The sequence below is a fragment of the Plecotus auritus genome, assembly GCF_963455305.1.
Source record: "Plecotus auritus genome assembly, chromosome: 1".
Taxonomy (NCBI): Eukaryota; Metazoa; Chordata; class Mammalia; order Chiroptera; family Vespertilionidae; genus Plecotus; species Plecotus auritus.
In genome coordinates this window covers 203,968,092-203,984,841 of record NC_137770.1, presented here as the reverse complement: position 1 = coordinate 203,984,841, position 16,750 = coordinate 203,968,092, and the positions used below count along the sequence as shown (strand labels likewise).

At 37.6% G+C, this 16,750-nt stretch overlaps 1 pseudogene across 1 annotated transcript; it reads left to right on the top strand.

Moving 5' to 3' along the window:
• Positions 1 to 226: 226 nt before the first annotated feature.
• LOC308252957 (large ribosomal subunit protein bL17m-like) lies at positions 227 to 723 on the top strand (annotated as a pseudogene). Its single transcript has one exon. The product of its transcript is annotated as a large ribosomal subunit protein bL17m-like (transcript).
• Positions 724 to 16,750: the final 16,027 nt, after the last annotated feature.

Sequence of the window (16,750 nt, the reverse complement as noted above, 5' to 3'; positions counted from 1 at the left end):
TTTAGTGACCTTACCTTCTGAGAAAGCTTACAGAAGCACACTTCCCAACTTGGACCTGTTCTGCTTTGTCTACTAGTATTTCCTGTACAGGGGTGGGTAAAAGTAGAATAATAATAATAGTAATAATAATAATAATAATAATAATAATAATAATAATAATAATAAATATAATAAAAGAATAAATCCTGGGTTTCCAGCTCCAGGTGTTTGGGGAGTAGCGGGGAACATGCGGCTGTCGGTCCCTGCCGCCATCTCCCATGGTCACGTATTCTGCCGCCTGGGCCTTGGTCCCGAGTCCCGCATCCACCTGTTGCGGAACTTGCTTACTGGACTAGTGCGACCCGATCACATCGAGGTGTCCTGGGCATGCGTGGACGAGACGAAGGGTTACACTGAGCAGCTCATCAACTATGGGAAGCTGGCAGACGCAAATGAAAAAGCCATGCGCATGGCTGACTTCTGGCTCACAGAGAAGGACTTGATCCCAAAGCTGTTTCAAGTGCTGGACCCTCGGTACCGAGGTCAGAATGGGGGCTACACGAGAGTGCTGCAGATCCCAAATCAGAATAAGCAGGATCAGCCTAAAGATGGCTGTGATCGACTATAATGGGAGCTGCCTCCCACCCCTGCCCTTATGCTTCTAAACCAGCTCCTTCGTTGGCTGCGGCAGGACCAGAAGCAAGCATCCACAGCTCCCACACACCTCAAACACCAGGGATTTAACTGGAGCCAAAGAGTGTGTCGCCTCATCCGTGCCCATGATCATAGGCCTTTGGATCTCTTCATCTCTAAGAATTGGAGCTGGAGTTGTGAAGTGAACAGTCTTAATGGAGCCCAGAACCTGTTGGGTAGCCTGTTGGGTAAACCTTCTCTTTGCACAATAGGTAAAATTCCTTGTTGAATATATGGAAACTGATTTTTTTTTCTCTCTCACCTTGGGATTTCTGAGAATGAGAACTATCCAAGTGCTCAAAAAAAAAAAAAAATTCTGTTTCACATACAACTATAAACATACTTTTGCCCACCCCTGTATTTTACTTTAGACTTCCCAAGTTTATAGGCAAGGACCATATTTTATGATTCTTGACCAGAATCCATAACAAGGTTGACTGTTCTGAACATATGTAAATTCAGAAAGTACTTGTTGCTTAACTACTGAACATGTATCTAACTTTGTTAGATTTCTCTCTGTTTGAGATACTTTTTCTCAGTAAATTTAATGAAGGCTTCTCATCTAGCTTTCTTGCCTCTACAATTCCTTCAAAGTAGTTCTGCAAATAGGCTGTATGTTCAGTTATACCTCCAGTCAATCCCTGTGTCTGTTTTTCCCTTTGTGTGGTATGGTTTAGCGCAGGAAATATTTTTTGACAGCCTGAAAACTTTAGCTTTTAAATTCAGCTAAAGTAATATTCTCTTGGAAAAACTGCCTAATCTACTAGAGGTCTTAGGTGGTCCCCATGTGCTTCTACAGCAATGTCTATATTATCTATATATATAAAAGCCAAGTGACCAGAATGACAGAACGAGCAGAATGACCGGAACAACCGGAATGACCCGTTGCTATGACGTGCACTGCGGTGGCCATTTGGCCTGATTGGGGCCCCAATCAGCCCCCTCTAACCTCCCATGGCCCCTCCCCCTGGCTGGCGCGGCCCCCCAATCGGCCCCCCACCCTGATCGGGGAACAAGGCTGGCTGGCCAACTACCTGCGCCCCTCCCCCTGGCCAGCCCAACCCCCATCAGGGGTAGGCCGGCCAACCTCCCAGGTCCCCTACCCCCACTGGCCCAGACCCCACCCGTGCATGAATTTGTGCACTGAGCTTCTAGTCTATAATAGTAAAAGTGTAATATGCTAATTAGACTGGACGTCCTTCCAGACGACCTTCTGGATGAAGCCAGGGCTGCAAGGGAAGCCTGGATCCCAGATGGCTGTCAGTGTGCAGAGGGAAGCCCAGGTCCCAGGTGCCAGAGGGAGGTCAGTGCCAGCAGCCAGGGGAAGGAAGGCCTGCTCTTGCATAAATTTCATGCATCAGGCCTCTGGTACCATTATAAAGCATATCACTTTATTCTGAACTATGTATTTGTTTTTCTCCATTTGAGCGCTGAGAAAATGTGGATTGTTTCTTATGTATCTTTATGAGAACCTACCACATAGTACTGGCATAGGGTGATCCTTTATAAATGTTTGTAGAATGAATGAATACGCCAAGTAATAAACATGATTTTATCCCACGTATCTAAAGTGTAACAATTCTGCCTGGCCAGCCATCTTGGCTCAGTGGTTGAGCATTGACCTTTGAACCAGGAGGCTATGGTTCAATTCCCGGTCCAAGGCACATGCCTGGTTGTGGGCTTGATCCCCAGTGTGAGACATGTCGCTGATCAACCATCCTCTCTCATAATTGATGTTTCTATCTCTTTTTCCCTTCCTCTCTGAAATCAATAAAAATATATTTTAAAAGATAAAGTGTAACAATTCTAAGTGCTGGAAAAAGAGCCTAAAACCAGAAAAACACACAGAAGACAAATGTACAGATTAGTGAATTCTCACAAAGCAAACACTCATGTAATTACCACCTAGTCAAGAAATGCACTGCCACCAAGCCAGCGAGGCTCAGTGGTTGAGCATCAACCTATGAACCAGGAGGTCTTGGTTTGATTCCCGGTCAGGGTCAGGGCACATGCCTGGGTTGCAGGTTTGATCCCCAGTGTGGAGCGTGCAGGAGGCAGCTGATTAATGATTCTGTCTCATCGATTTTTTTTATCCCTCTCCTCCTCTCCCTTCCTCTCTGAAATAAAAAATATATATTTTAAAACCAGGGCAAAGAGATAATAAATGAGTTGTTTTTGTGAAATGCAATACCAAACAAGCCAATTCTTCAATTACTTTTATGAAAAGTTCTATGTCTTTAAATTTATGAACTGTGTTTATAAACAAATTTGGGAGAATGTGGAAAAGGAAAACTGACTCAATGGCATCTTGAAAACAAAACAGAGATTAAATTAACCAGTCTCCCCTCCTCTGCCTCCCCACCACCTTTTGATAGCTAATAGCTTCTTTGCTTGGTATAGTAAGTCTGCTATAATGCTTAGAATACATTCACAAGTGGATTGCTTCAGATCAAAATGTAATATTCCACTGTGCTCTCTGCTGATTCTATAACTGGGAACGTGTACCCAATTTTTGAGCCACATTTGAGGATGAACACTGACAGATGGAAATGGATCCCTAGGATGGTACAGAGTGTGGAACTTATACAAGCACCTGATGAAGGAACAAGATTTGAAAGGAAAATTGGAAGGGCACATGAACAATGCTTGATGAGCCACCAAGAAAAGAGAAATTGATTTTATTCTGTGTTATTCCTGAGGACAAAACTAGGACAAATGAGTGGATGTTAAAGGAAGGCAGCTCTCAGTCCACCAAAGGCATATGACACACGACTGAACACCAGGATGTAGTAGCAGAGTGGAGTGTTGCAGGACCGAGGGGCAGAGACTCAGAAGGCTCAGAGACTCTGGCAAGAGGAGAAAAGGCTTTAGAGAAGAGAAGACAATGGAAATTTCCACTCAAAAGGTCAAGGTCTCTATTACTGTTCTTGGGTAATTAGGGAATGTTTATTAAGGTAGAATCATCGGGTGAATAAAACTCAAAATGAGTACCCCTTGAAGGCATAAAGGCAACAGAGGTCTGATAAGTAGCAACTAGAGTACATCATCAAGGAAAGCTCCCATCAGTCTGGCTGACAGATGGAAGCAGGAGTTTTATGGAGAAAAAAAAAAAGTGTACAAATAAGCAAAGCTGTGCGAAGACCTGCCTGAGATCTGAGAATAATACCTCAAGATTTTGCTTGTATATGCAGCAAACTTTCTTTTTTTAACTAAAATGCCAGGAAGTACATGCAGTTTAGTTGCTAATGGTTTGTGTGTATGTGATAAATGTATACATGTGATACATACGATATCCTATATATATCTGATGTATATACATATTTAACTTTTTAAAATTAAAATGTGGCAATAGGTACATCCTATAGATATCAGGATTGCTGGTAAAGAGAAACTACACTAAGAAATGGTACTGAAAATTACATAAATAATAACTATACATATGCTGTTACGTTTTATTAACTTTTGTTGGCCAGAATGGAATGAACAGCATCAAGGAATCCAGAAATCCCTGAGGTCAATAGTGTTCAGGCAAAAGAAGGATGATTCTATCAGGGACATTACAGGAGACGGTCCTCAATGGAGTGAGAAGTTGGATTCACCGACTTCATATGTTTCTTATTTATTTATAAATCTATGATTCAGATACCTGAATGTGCTTTTGCAGCCAGTTTGTATAAAAAGAGGAGGTGAGTTATAATTGATCTGGAGGTCTTTGTAAACATGAGGATTTATACTGGCAAGAACTCTTAAGTAGAATTTGTATGATCTGGTGATATTTTAGAATTGCTTACAAGACTGTTTTGTTTTGTTTTTGTTTTTGTTATTTTTTAAATATATTTTATTGATTTTTTTACAGAGAGGAAGGGAGGGGGATAGAGAGTTAGAAACATCGATGAGAGAGAAACATCGATCAGCTGCCTCCCGCACACTCCCCACTGGGGATGTGCCCGCAACCAAGGTACATGCCCTTGACCAGAATCGAACCCGGGACCCTTGAGTCCGCAGGCCGATGCTCTATCCACTGAGCAAAACCGGTTAGGGCTACAAGACTGTTTTTACACATAGCATTAATGTGCCCAAATAATCCCCATGACAGTATTTCAATGATTTTTGTCCTCTGTGCTGTAAAACCCTTAGCAACTTTTCACACGAGGTGTCCCAGAGAAATACTATGCTAGTTCATAGACAATAGTAAGTCTTGGAAAATACAAAATAACCAAGTAGAAAAAACTACCTTTGGAGAGGCAATATTTTTATTTTATTTTATTTTTATACAGGGGATAATCTGAATATCCTATTTTTATTTAATTCAGAAAAAAGAAGTCCTTAACGAAACCATGGATATTTTGAAGAGTGCTTTTTTACTAAAGTTCACTCCTTTAGGTGTTTTACTGTTCATTGACCAAACCTTACTTGTAAAAATATTGTTGAAAGACACTATCCTTTCTATAGCCCTTCACTAGACAGACTTGGGATTTATATAGATCTTAAAAATTTTTTAAATATAAAGTTGTTTTCTTCCAGTGCAGCTGTCATGAGGAAGTGGATATAAGCAATGCGTGGCACGAATGAGCAAGTACACAAGCATAAGGATACCCTCCTTGTACTACAGGTGTACCACATGATTCAGCATATTAATGCACTGTGCAGTTTGGCTCAAAATTCTATGAAAATGGCATAATGGGCATATATGCATTATGTATATTTTAATACAAAACAGTCTTTGATTAGTCTTCTAACAAAAATGCAAATTAATGCTATTGGGTGATGGAAGGAGAAAATTTTTACCAGAAAGTCCTTTTTTAAGTGTAATTGAAGCTAGGTTGACAGAAATTAGGATTTTGACTGGTTTTCTGTGTTGCTGTAAGAGCAACCCACAGGTAATACTTAGAATTTAAAAGCAATTCAGATAATGGCTTTGAAAGTCAGATTTAAAATTTTATGCTTCATGTATAAGTAAATTGCCTAGTTAGGAGACAATCAGAAGTTAGAACTTGGGCAAAGATAGTAGAGGAGGTGAATTTAAAGGTAACAGTAAATTTTTAAGAGCAGTGGTACAGACACAGACTCATAGATTCAGAGAATGGATGATGGTTGCCAGAGGGTAGAGGGTTTGGGAATTGGATGAAAAAGGTGAAGGGATTGAGATGTAAAACTTGTCAGTTACAAAATAGTCATGGGAATGTAAAGTACAGCGTAGGGAATATAGACAATAATATTGTAATAGCTACGTGTGGTGTCAGGTGGGTACTGGAAATACCAGGGGGAACTTAGTAAAGTATATGATTGTCTAACCACTATGCATACACCTGAAACTAATACAAAATGATATCGAATGTAAACTGTAACTGGAATAAATAAATAAGAAAAAAAGAACCATTAAATATATCTTTTGTATAGAAAAGTAATTTAAAGTAATGCATTTATTTAAATACCAAGCTATTTGGGGAATTTAAAATGTAATTCAGTTTATAAAAATTGGATTACAAATTTCGTTAACACATTTGTGGTGAGCAAGAATGTGTGTTATGACAAATCTGTCCCATTTGATTTACAGGAAATTTATCATTAAGACTGGCATTCTTTTTTTAATGAAGCTCAATTTTTCCCTTTGGTTGTAAATTAACCATACTCATTATGGAAAATATAAGATGGGCTGTATGTAGAAAAAAATAATTATTCATAATATCACCAGAATAAATTGTTTAAATAATTCTGTATTTCCTTTTAGTCTTTTTTCTTATTTACCTAGGAGAGACAAACTACAAAGCAGTTTTGTATAACTTTGGGGTTTTTTTAGCATTATGTCATAAATTTCTGTAACTCTGAAGACTTCTCTCTACACAGAAACTACTTCCTTTTCCCTCTTCTACCCACTTAAAAAAAAAAAGTTATCCCTCCAATACCGGGTTTAGCTTTTGATCACTATGTCATGAAGAATCTTCTGCTTATTATTGGAGCCCTTCAGCTCTACTTCTGCTCATTTTTTATCTGAAACTGCCGTGCTAATCTGACTACTAGTCATCATTCTGGTTCATTAACAGAGCCCTTTACTATTTACTCCATAGAAACTGTCTGTTCTTTTCTGCAGTAGAAATTAGTGCCAGAAGTCTGCTTTAAGGAAGTAGGTCAAGCCAAAGAAATGTATGCCTCTCCAAATTTCCAAGTGCTCTCTCACATTTCTCAGCCCCCTTAGAGTTAGAAGGAGCTGTTTGAGGAGTTCCGGTTAATGGCGGAGAATTGGTGTATATTTTTTCAGTTTTGCTAATAGGTCTGTTAGCAGGTCTCTCTTCCCCTGCCATGAAGATTGTGGAGGCCACATGCTCACGTGGATAGCAACAAAACAAAAGCAGCCTGGATTACTGATCCAGCTGCCTTGGAGTTTCCTAATGGCAATAATTTATGAGTGAGAAGTAAGTGTTGATGTGGTAAGCTATGGAGGTTGAGGTGTGTCTGGCCTATGCGAAATAATACATGATGCTAAATTCAGTCATTATGTTTGACAATGTGTCTTTGGATGCCCTTTGCAAGCATGCCCATCCCTTCACTAGGAAGTCTTATCCTGGCTTCCTCTTGTTCATTTTATAAGGCTTATCTCAGCTTTGATTGCCCCCATTCTCCTTTCTGGGTTGGTTGCCTCTTTCACATGTTTATGCCGTACATAACTATAGGGATTAATGATTATTGGATGTTTATGGATTGATGTAATTATTTTGTGGATGTTGATAATGTGCACTTCCTTTTAGAACGATTAGCATAGCTCAGTGGTTTTAAAAGTTTGATCTGCATACCCCTGAGTGTCTCTGAGACCCTTTCAGCAGGTCTGTACAGTCAAACCAATGGTACAAAAACAGTGGTGACTAAAACTGCTGGCATCTTAGCAAATCAAGACAATGCCATCAAACTATACCAGGAGTCATTGTATCATTGTATTCTTCACGGCCACACATTCACAGGGATAAACATCTAACTTCATTTAAGAATTCCCTGATTGAAACATTAAAAATTGTAAGTTGTATAAAATGTTCATGCTGAGCACATCCTTAGTAATATTCTGAATGACAAACAGAAATACAAATAAGCACCTTTAGCTTTGCTGCATACTGAATTAAAATGGCTGTCCTAAAGACAGCACTTGAACAATTGTACGTTTTATATGCTGAAGTCACCACTTTTGTCACGAAACAACATTTTATTTGAAAAGAATAACTGACAAACTATGATTATTTAGAATTGTTATTTGGCAGGCATTAACTTGAAAATGAATAAAGGAAACCTATCGCAAGTGAAACAAATGACAATATTCATTGCTGATGATAAAATTTGAAATTTGTCATCAAAATTAGAATTTCGGTAAATTTATATGTGCCTCTGTGAACTTAACAGCCCCCTCATACTTAAAGACTTTATAATGGGATCAATTCATATTAATGAGTGTGTTATATTTTAAGATATATTTTATTGATTTTTTTTTTAGAGAGAGGAAAGGATAGGGATAGGAAACATCAATGACAGAAAAACATCAATAGACTGCCTCCTGTACATCCTCTGCTGGGGACTGAGCCCACAATCCAGGTATATGACCTGATCAGGAATCTAACCATGACCTCCTGGTTCATGGGCTGACATTCAACCACTGAGCCACAATGACAGGGCAAGTGTGGTATTTTTGATATTGTATAATAAAAAGTGGCAACATTTGAAACATCTGCATAACTCTAAATGACTAATAAATACTGTTACAAAATCATGCAGAGATAAAAGATGCATTCAAAATGCATCATAGACAAATGAATTTTAATATCAGAAATCAAAAAAAGTTTATTGAGATGGCTAAATTTCATATTGGAAGAAACTAGCACTTGTTGGATATTGATGTATTTCAAAGGAGAATACCTAAAAATGCTATTCACATGTTCTTCCTTTTCAACTATGTACCTGTCTAATGGTAGATTTTTTTTCATATACTTCAACCAAGACAACAGATTGAATAAAGAAACAGACATGAGGATCCAGATGTCTTCTATTAAGTCAGATATTAAAGACATTTGCAAACCTGTAAAACAATATCATTTTTCTCATTTTTTTATCTTGGAAAATGTATCTATTTTTTAAATAATTGAAATATTTTTAGTTTTATTTATTTTTTTACTGTTGGAAATATTACAAATAGTAGTACACATGTCTCCTTTTTTTCCCCCATTGACCTTCCCCCGGCCTCCCCTACTCCCCAGTACATGCCTTTACCTGCCCCGCCCCCCCAGTGTCTTGTATCCATTGGTTATGCTTATATGCATGCATACAAGTCCTTTGGTTGATCTCTTACAGCTCCCCCATCCCCCTGCAACCTCCCCTGCCTTCCCACTGTAGTTTGACAATCTGTTCAATGCTTCTTTGCCTCTGTATCTATTTTTCCCCATTTCTTTCCTCTAAAAAATCTTGCCTCTGCAGACTAGAAATAAACATATAATAACAAAAAATGTTTGAGTCCCAATTTCAATGTCCAACAGTTCCTATTTTTAGTATGATAAATATCAATAGACATAGCCTATATAAACAAAAGCTCTTTGGAGTTCTCAATAGTTTTGAAGAATATGAAGGGATCCTAAACAGCTCAAAGTTTGAGAACCACTGCTATAGAAAATCTAGGATTGAGACTATGGAGTTGGCAAAGGGAACATAATAGTCTGGCTACACAAGTACAGAAAAAGAGTTTATAGCAGTAATGAGCACCTTCAAGTCCACAGTCCTCCTGCAACTCATTTATAAGAAGCTTTTCAATCTCATTTCAGGATAAAGGCTGCCTCCAAAGAAAGTGGCAAAACTCTCAGTACTCCAAGTTCCCAGGTTCAGGAGAGTCCTTCACAACAGCCTGATTAAACTCCCCTAAACTCACACTCCCTTTGCTAGGGCACTGTTGCCCTTTGCTCCTACCCTGATTCCCACCCCAGAAGCTATAAAGAGTGATGGAAGGACCCTGTCAACCTGTTTCATCAATCCATGAGAAAAGCATGTAAATTTTTAGTTGAAGCAAATTACTAAGAGGCTAACGTAGTGCTGTGAAAAATCAACTATGGTTTTGAAACTGTCTGAGCAGGCTCATTTGTAAAAGAAATTACATAGCCACATGAAACAGATGCTACACATGTAGGAGAGTTGGGAAAATAAAATCAAGGGCGGGAGAGAAGTGAATGAAAGCCCAGCTGAACATGGGCAACAATAAAAATATCCATCTCAGCCTTCACAAGACTTTCTTCAGAGGATGATGAGGGCTCAGGTCATCTTCTTTCCCAGAAGAGTAGCTTTTTTAAAAAGGAAAGCATGCCACAAATTCAAGGGTATTTTTGTTGTTGTTGCTTTTGTTTTTGTTTCTCAAACTCTTTTTGAGAAAATGAGTAAGCCAAAAATGGTATGTGCTATGGGAAGCAAGGCCTCAAATGGTATCATAGGATCATAAAACAGCAAACTAACAATTTCAGTAATATATTAGCAGGTCTAGATAGGCATATGGAAAGTCTTGCAGCTGACAAAGAGTGATTACAGAAAAAAAATGAGCAACTCTAAACTAAAAAGATAAGACTCCAAAAAAAGCCCAGTAAAAAAAGTAAATGGATCTAGATACTGGTTTTATAGAAAAATCATTTACAGAACCTGCCATCAACTGAGGACATTGTCAAAGGCCAAATGAACATATAAAACCAGAGGAGGAGCAAGGAGTGGATATAAAATAATTAATACAGCTACAAAAGAGAAAATCAAGCCAGCAATAATCCAGATTTCCTCCACAGCACTATAGTAGGGGCATGCTTCCCAAGACTTAGAAAGAATGTATTATGATTATTGACTGGACATCAAGTTTCCAGACTTGACAGACACTGAGCACTCCGTGATTTGATTTCTTCTGATATAAACTGAATATATACCAAACATTGTAACCACAGATTAACATTCCAATTAAGTGATACAAAGGCTAAGCATTGCGTTGGTTTTAAGGCTACAGCCAACTTTCTGGTATCTTAAGAGTATGTAAATAAAACCCTGTGTTATTTTTTCTTATCAGCCTCTTTTTTATAGCTTAAAAGAAGGCTGTTTGGGGGGAGAAGGTAATGCACAGCACCAGCCAGAAAAATCTATAAGTGTCCTCAATAAAACTACAAATTTAGAGAGAAAATGCTGAAATGGAGAGAAGAAACCTTGGGAAACAACAGTCCTTCAGCACCCCCTTCTCTTTACTCCTTGAGAGAAATAGATTACCCACACCCCTGCCACTGGTCTCTTTGTTCTGTTTGCACTCTCCTCCTTGATAAAAACCCTGCCCTCACTAAGAAGGGAAGATGGGATTTTGAGGACTGAGGAAAGTCCCCCATCTTCTTGACATGCTGGCACTGGAATAAACCTCTTTCCTTTTACCAGCACCTGTCTCATGACTTTAGCTTTTGCTGCAGCAGGCAGCAGAATCTGAATTCGGTTTCAGAATAACCTATTCAAGTTATTATTGTGGGGGTTTTTTTGCTTAATCTTAGAATTTCAAAATATAGTAATACATAATATACATTGCCACAAATATTCAAAACACTTACAGTTGAAACCTTTTTATTATGCATTTATACATGCATGTTGCTATGTACATGTGATTAATTTATATGAAGTATTTAAGATAAATATGTTTCTAAATCAAAATTATCTGTGCCAAATTTTGCACTACTGTTAACATAATGATAATGTCAAGACTATCAGGAAACGTATTGAATATTTTCACATTGTGAATAAAAGCATTAAATTAATTGTTTTTCTTTATCTAAAATCACCAGTTTACATACCTAAGCAGAGTACACTTTAAGTTGTAACTTTTTATTTATGGTATACTCTATTGTTTAAAAATAGCCACAGAATTATATATCTGTTTTGAATAGTGTACCAGTGGACAAAATGCTAAGTAGCAGTACTTGATTATAAAAAGTCAGTAAAATGTTATATGTAAAACAGCTGCCTCTGCATTGCTAGTTCATGTCAGAGTTTGTTGTTAACAAACTTAAATTCAAATATAGTATAAATAACACTTAGAAGTTGAAATAATTTACCAAATAAGCTCCATAAAACTCTTTTATTTTAAATTAAAAAGGAAGTCACACAACATATAAAAACATGCTCAAAGTAACTAATCATCCAAGATATGCAAATCCAAACAACAATGAGGTACCATTTCACACCTGTCAGAATGGCTATCAACAAATCAATAAACGACAAGTGTGGAGAGGATGTGGAGAAAAAGGAACCCTGTGGAAAATAGTATGGAGTTTCCTCAAAAAACTAAACATGGAACTCCCATTTGACCCAGTGATCTCACTTCTAGGAATATATCCCAAGAAACTAGAAACACCAATCAAAAAGGATATATGCACCCCTATGTTCATAGCAGCACAACTTACCATAGCTAAGATTTGGAAACAGCCTAAATGCACATCAGCAGATGAATGGATTAGAAAACTGTGGTACATCTACACAATGGAATACTACGCTGCTATAAAAAAGAAGGAATTCTTACCATTTGCAACAGCATGGATGGAACTGGAGAGCATTATGCTAAGTGAAATAAGCCAGTCAATGAAAGAAAAATACCACATGATCTCACTCATTTATGGATAATAAAGAACATTATAAACTGATAAACAAAAATGGATACAGAGGCAAAGCAGCATCGAACAGACTGTCAAACTACAGCGGGAAGGCTAGGGAGGATTGCGGGAGGGGGAGGTAAGAGATCAACCGAAGGACTTATGCATATAAGCATAACCAATGGACACAAGATACTGGGGGGTAGGGGAAACTGGGGGAAGGTCAATGGGGGAAAAAAGGAGACATATGTACTAACTCTTTGTAATACTTTAAGCAATAAAATAAAATTTTAATAAATAAATAAATAAAAAGGAAGTTACACAAAAATTTATTTGTAATAAGTTGTTATTGTTTTTTTACAAAAAAAAAATGAAGTTTACTATTCCATATCAATAAACTCTGGTCCTCATATGTTAGCTAAGAAATTCTAAGTCCAAAGTGGAATTCTGGCAAATGTTCATGTTGCACTGCTCAACTATTATGGAAGCTGTATCTGAAGGCTCGAAACATGTAATCGTAGGATTGATAAAAATCTTAGTGGTCACTAATATCACTCTTTTCTACTTCTAATCTTACCTGCACTTGTAAAACCAACTCTCAAATCCCTTCACCTCTGCTGGATGAGTAAGTATCCAGTCTCTACTTGACTCCCAAACCCTCATAGATGGGGGATTTATTGCTTTTATTATTATTATTCTTTCTTGACAGCTCAGAGGAGCAGTTGTCAGGTTTTACACATGTCGCTATGACCAAAATGGGGTGATTTGACACTCTCTGAAGATGAATTGTTCCTTTTTATTCATATGTGTTGAGTAACTCCTTGGTATGACTTATTTTTCTACTCCAATGAGCCTGCATTCTAAAAACATAATTTATCCTTTTAGCTGACATTTCTACGTATGATAAATGAAAGCAAAAGAAAACTGGGCTCCTTTAAAACTTCTGAGTGTTATTCTCTGTTTGCTTCCACGAGTGACCCTCAGCTCCCAATCAAAGTATGATCATCTTGATAATTAAATTTCTCTTCTATCCTTTCAGAACCCTAGATTTATCCCTCCTTTCTAATTAATACTTATTAACATGTAATTGAGCTCTTTACTGAAGTAAAGAATTTGGATTATCATACTTTAGGTTAATTTCAGATATTTCTTCCAAGGGGATATGAAATTGGTTTATTCTAAAGAGCCTTTTGAAATTAACAGTCACAAAATAAAGAGCTTTTGCAAGACAATATACATAACATCAATTTTCTCTTTGTAAGGGAAGTCATTTGGGTGCAACCAATGAAACTCAAATCCACTTCCTGTTGATATGTTAAGAATTCCTGCATATATAATGTAAATCTTCTTAAAGTATGGAAGCAATAACATAATATAAAATGACCCCAAAAAAGTAAAAATCTGACTTTTTATTGGGAGAGATCATTGCAAATTTCATAGGCCAAATACAGTTGAGGGTACAGTTATTTTGGGTTTATGTATAACTTATTTAGGTATCTATATTAACTTTATATTAGGTTTTCCTCCAGTAGACTGCCATAAAGAATAAGACATATGTTCATATATCTTTTATTAATGCTGGGGAAATCTGAGACTTATTTTTAGGCACATTTCTAGCATTTATCTTTTTTGATCTGTCTCCTATCTTCTATGTCCTCATTGTATGCTTAATTCCTCTAAGTCTGATGGGCCCAGAGGGTATAGAGAAATGACAGGAAATATTTAGTGATGCTTGGAAGGTTGCATGGAAAGCTGTGAATGAAGAGAAGGACAGTGGGAACCAAATTCGCCAGATCATGATTCAGAAAGCATTTTTATATAAGATCAAGCGAGAGATATAAAATACTCCACAAATATAAATGGTTTTGTGAAAGTGCTACTGGTATCATTTCCCATTGTGAACTTCGTACTAGTGCTAGGCACTAACCAATGCTATAAGGGGTTTTACTCTTTTCAGAATATGCAAACAAACAAAACAACCTCAACAAAGAAAAGAATGTGAACTGTTCACACTTCAGGTCAAAGTCCCTTCCTTATCATGGACTTCTGTGATGGACTAAGAGGAAGAATGATGTAGGATAAATGTTATTTTGCATCCTTGGCCAAGGTTGTTAAAATCTATGTCTTAATGTCTTCATCCGAACTATAACAGTGGTATAGTTCATAGAACATAAGGATTAACTGGGATAAGACATATAAAGTTATTAGAATTGTTCCTGACACATAGTAAGAACTCAATAAATGTTAAGTTTTATTGTTTAATTTCTTATTGTAATGAATAATACAATATTTGATGTTACTTATAATCAAATGGGTTAAATAACAAGGTAGATAATAACTGAATTTAATATGCCAAGACTTCTTTAGGAGTCTTTGGTCTTTGAACACTTAAAAAACCTAGGATTATAGATGATGGAAAATAACTTATAACTGCCATTAAAAGCAAAGTTATGAAACTCTAGAACAACTAACTTCAAGGGTTTTATATGATATATATTTATTCCAGGCCTTATATAGAAAATGGTTATAGGTAGAGAGTAAAATCTATATTTTCTGGGAGGAGAAATTCAGTAGGTAAACCATTTCCTTTTATATAGCCAATCTAGGTAGTGGAAGCTTAAATAAAATTTAAACACTGTATAAGGACTCTTGTTAAGCCTCTGAGTCAAATTTTTAGTAAAGACTGATAAAAATTTCTACCCTTGAAAGAGGAATATTACAAACTAAAGTCACTGAATTTATGAAGATTGTATGGTTCATAAAACAGGATTCTATGCTCACTTCCACAAACTGAGACCAAGAACATGGCCAGTAATTAGCATTTCTCGCATACAAAACAGCCAACTACAGGCAGGTATACGGGTATGGATGCAACCGTCTCTTGTTTGGATGCAACTGCCCTCCAGCCTCCGGTGACCATCCTTTCTCCTCAGCTGCAGCTTCCAGAGCCATCTCCTTGGTCATCCCATCATCCACTTCTGAGACCCACCAATGTCATTTTTTTTGTATATGGTTGGCTCTGAGTCACCAATGAACCATGAGCCCTCAAATCAGCCAGAATTAATTCTTCTGAGGTGGAGGCTGCCGTCACAGCCTGGTCAACCTGCATCTCTGGGCCTCCCTTACCTGCCTCTCTCAGGGTCTTCATATCCATGAGATCATGTGACCCTGGTCCACTTGTGCCATTTCTGTGAGTTAGAGGAGGAGAAGCAGAGTGTACCCTCATCTCTTGAAGTTGTAAAACCAGTACAGCAACAAAGCCCTTTGCTAAGAAATTCAGAAGCCATCCTGAGATGAGTGAGGTGGCAACCTGCACGCCATGAAAACCTCCTTGGCCCCAAAGGCGAGGTACATCCTGGGTTCTATCTGCATGCCCCCCAACTCTTTTGCTTCCTGGAGAAACACTTCCTAGACTCAGAGGTGACACTCATGAGAGGGTAGATAGTCACCTGACCAAACTCCACAAGCTGTCCAGCCCCATCCCTGGCTGACGCAGCCTCATCCTCAAACGTGACTAGGAGCCTCCCTTGCCCACTGCATGCCCCTGATCTGGCCCAGCCTCTCCTTCCTGCCTCCTGGTAGCTTTTCAACTACCATGTTGCCCTTCCCCAAGCAGTTGACCAAGTGGAAGCAATAACAGAAAAATAAAAGAAGAAAGTTATCTGCAAAAGACTAATAAGAAAACAAACAAAAAGAAAAGAAAAATGTCATATTGAACAAGGATAATCTACTTTTTTTTCCTTTGTTTTTTTAAATTTATCTTTATTGTTGAATGTAAAATACATTAGACATTTCCATGGCTCATAGCTACTTCTTTTTATATATGTTACAGATAAAGAATTTCTACAGAAGCCTGTATCAACATTGAAGAAGTAGTGCACCTGGTATCTGTAAATCTAAGATGAGTTGTTTTACCCAGTTTTGCTGATAGTGAAATTCTTTAACTGAAAGAGCTGATTAGCACCCAAATAAGAGACTCTAAGTTAGGGCCTAAATTCTGACGAGATTTAGTTCACAATCACATCCCTTTCACAAAAACTATGACTTGAGGGCAGATACAGCACATTCCAACCCACCTCTCAGAAGGTGTTGGTTCCAATTTCTCACAGTGCTACCTGGTAACTTGCAATAGACAAGAACATACTTTCATAATTCTGCAAATGCCTTTCATAATTCTGAATGCCTAAAACCAAGAGTTGTATTTTACGATGTGGGTGCATGAAATAGAAAACAAATAGTAATTGTCAGTTTTTGATAAGATTGCTTTCTTAACTTAGGCCTTTCTTGACTAAACACGTGATTTCTTCTTTTGTAGTGTCTGCTTAAAGTTCATAAATATTCCCTCAGGACCACAATTTTTTCTAAACAATCTTTGTATATGCTAATTGAAAATGCACTTTATATAAGGCTTAGGAGTAATAGGTTAAAATGACCTAAGATAGTTTCTACAAGATGCTTTTCTC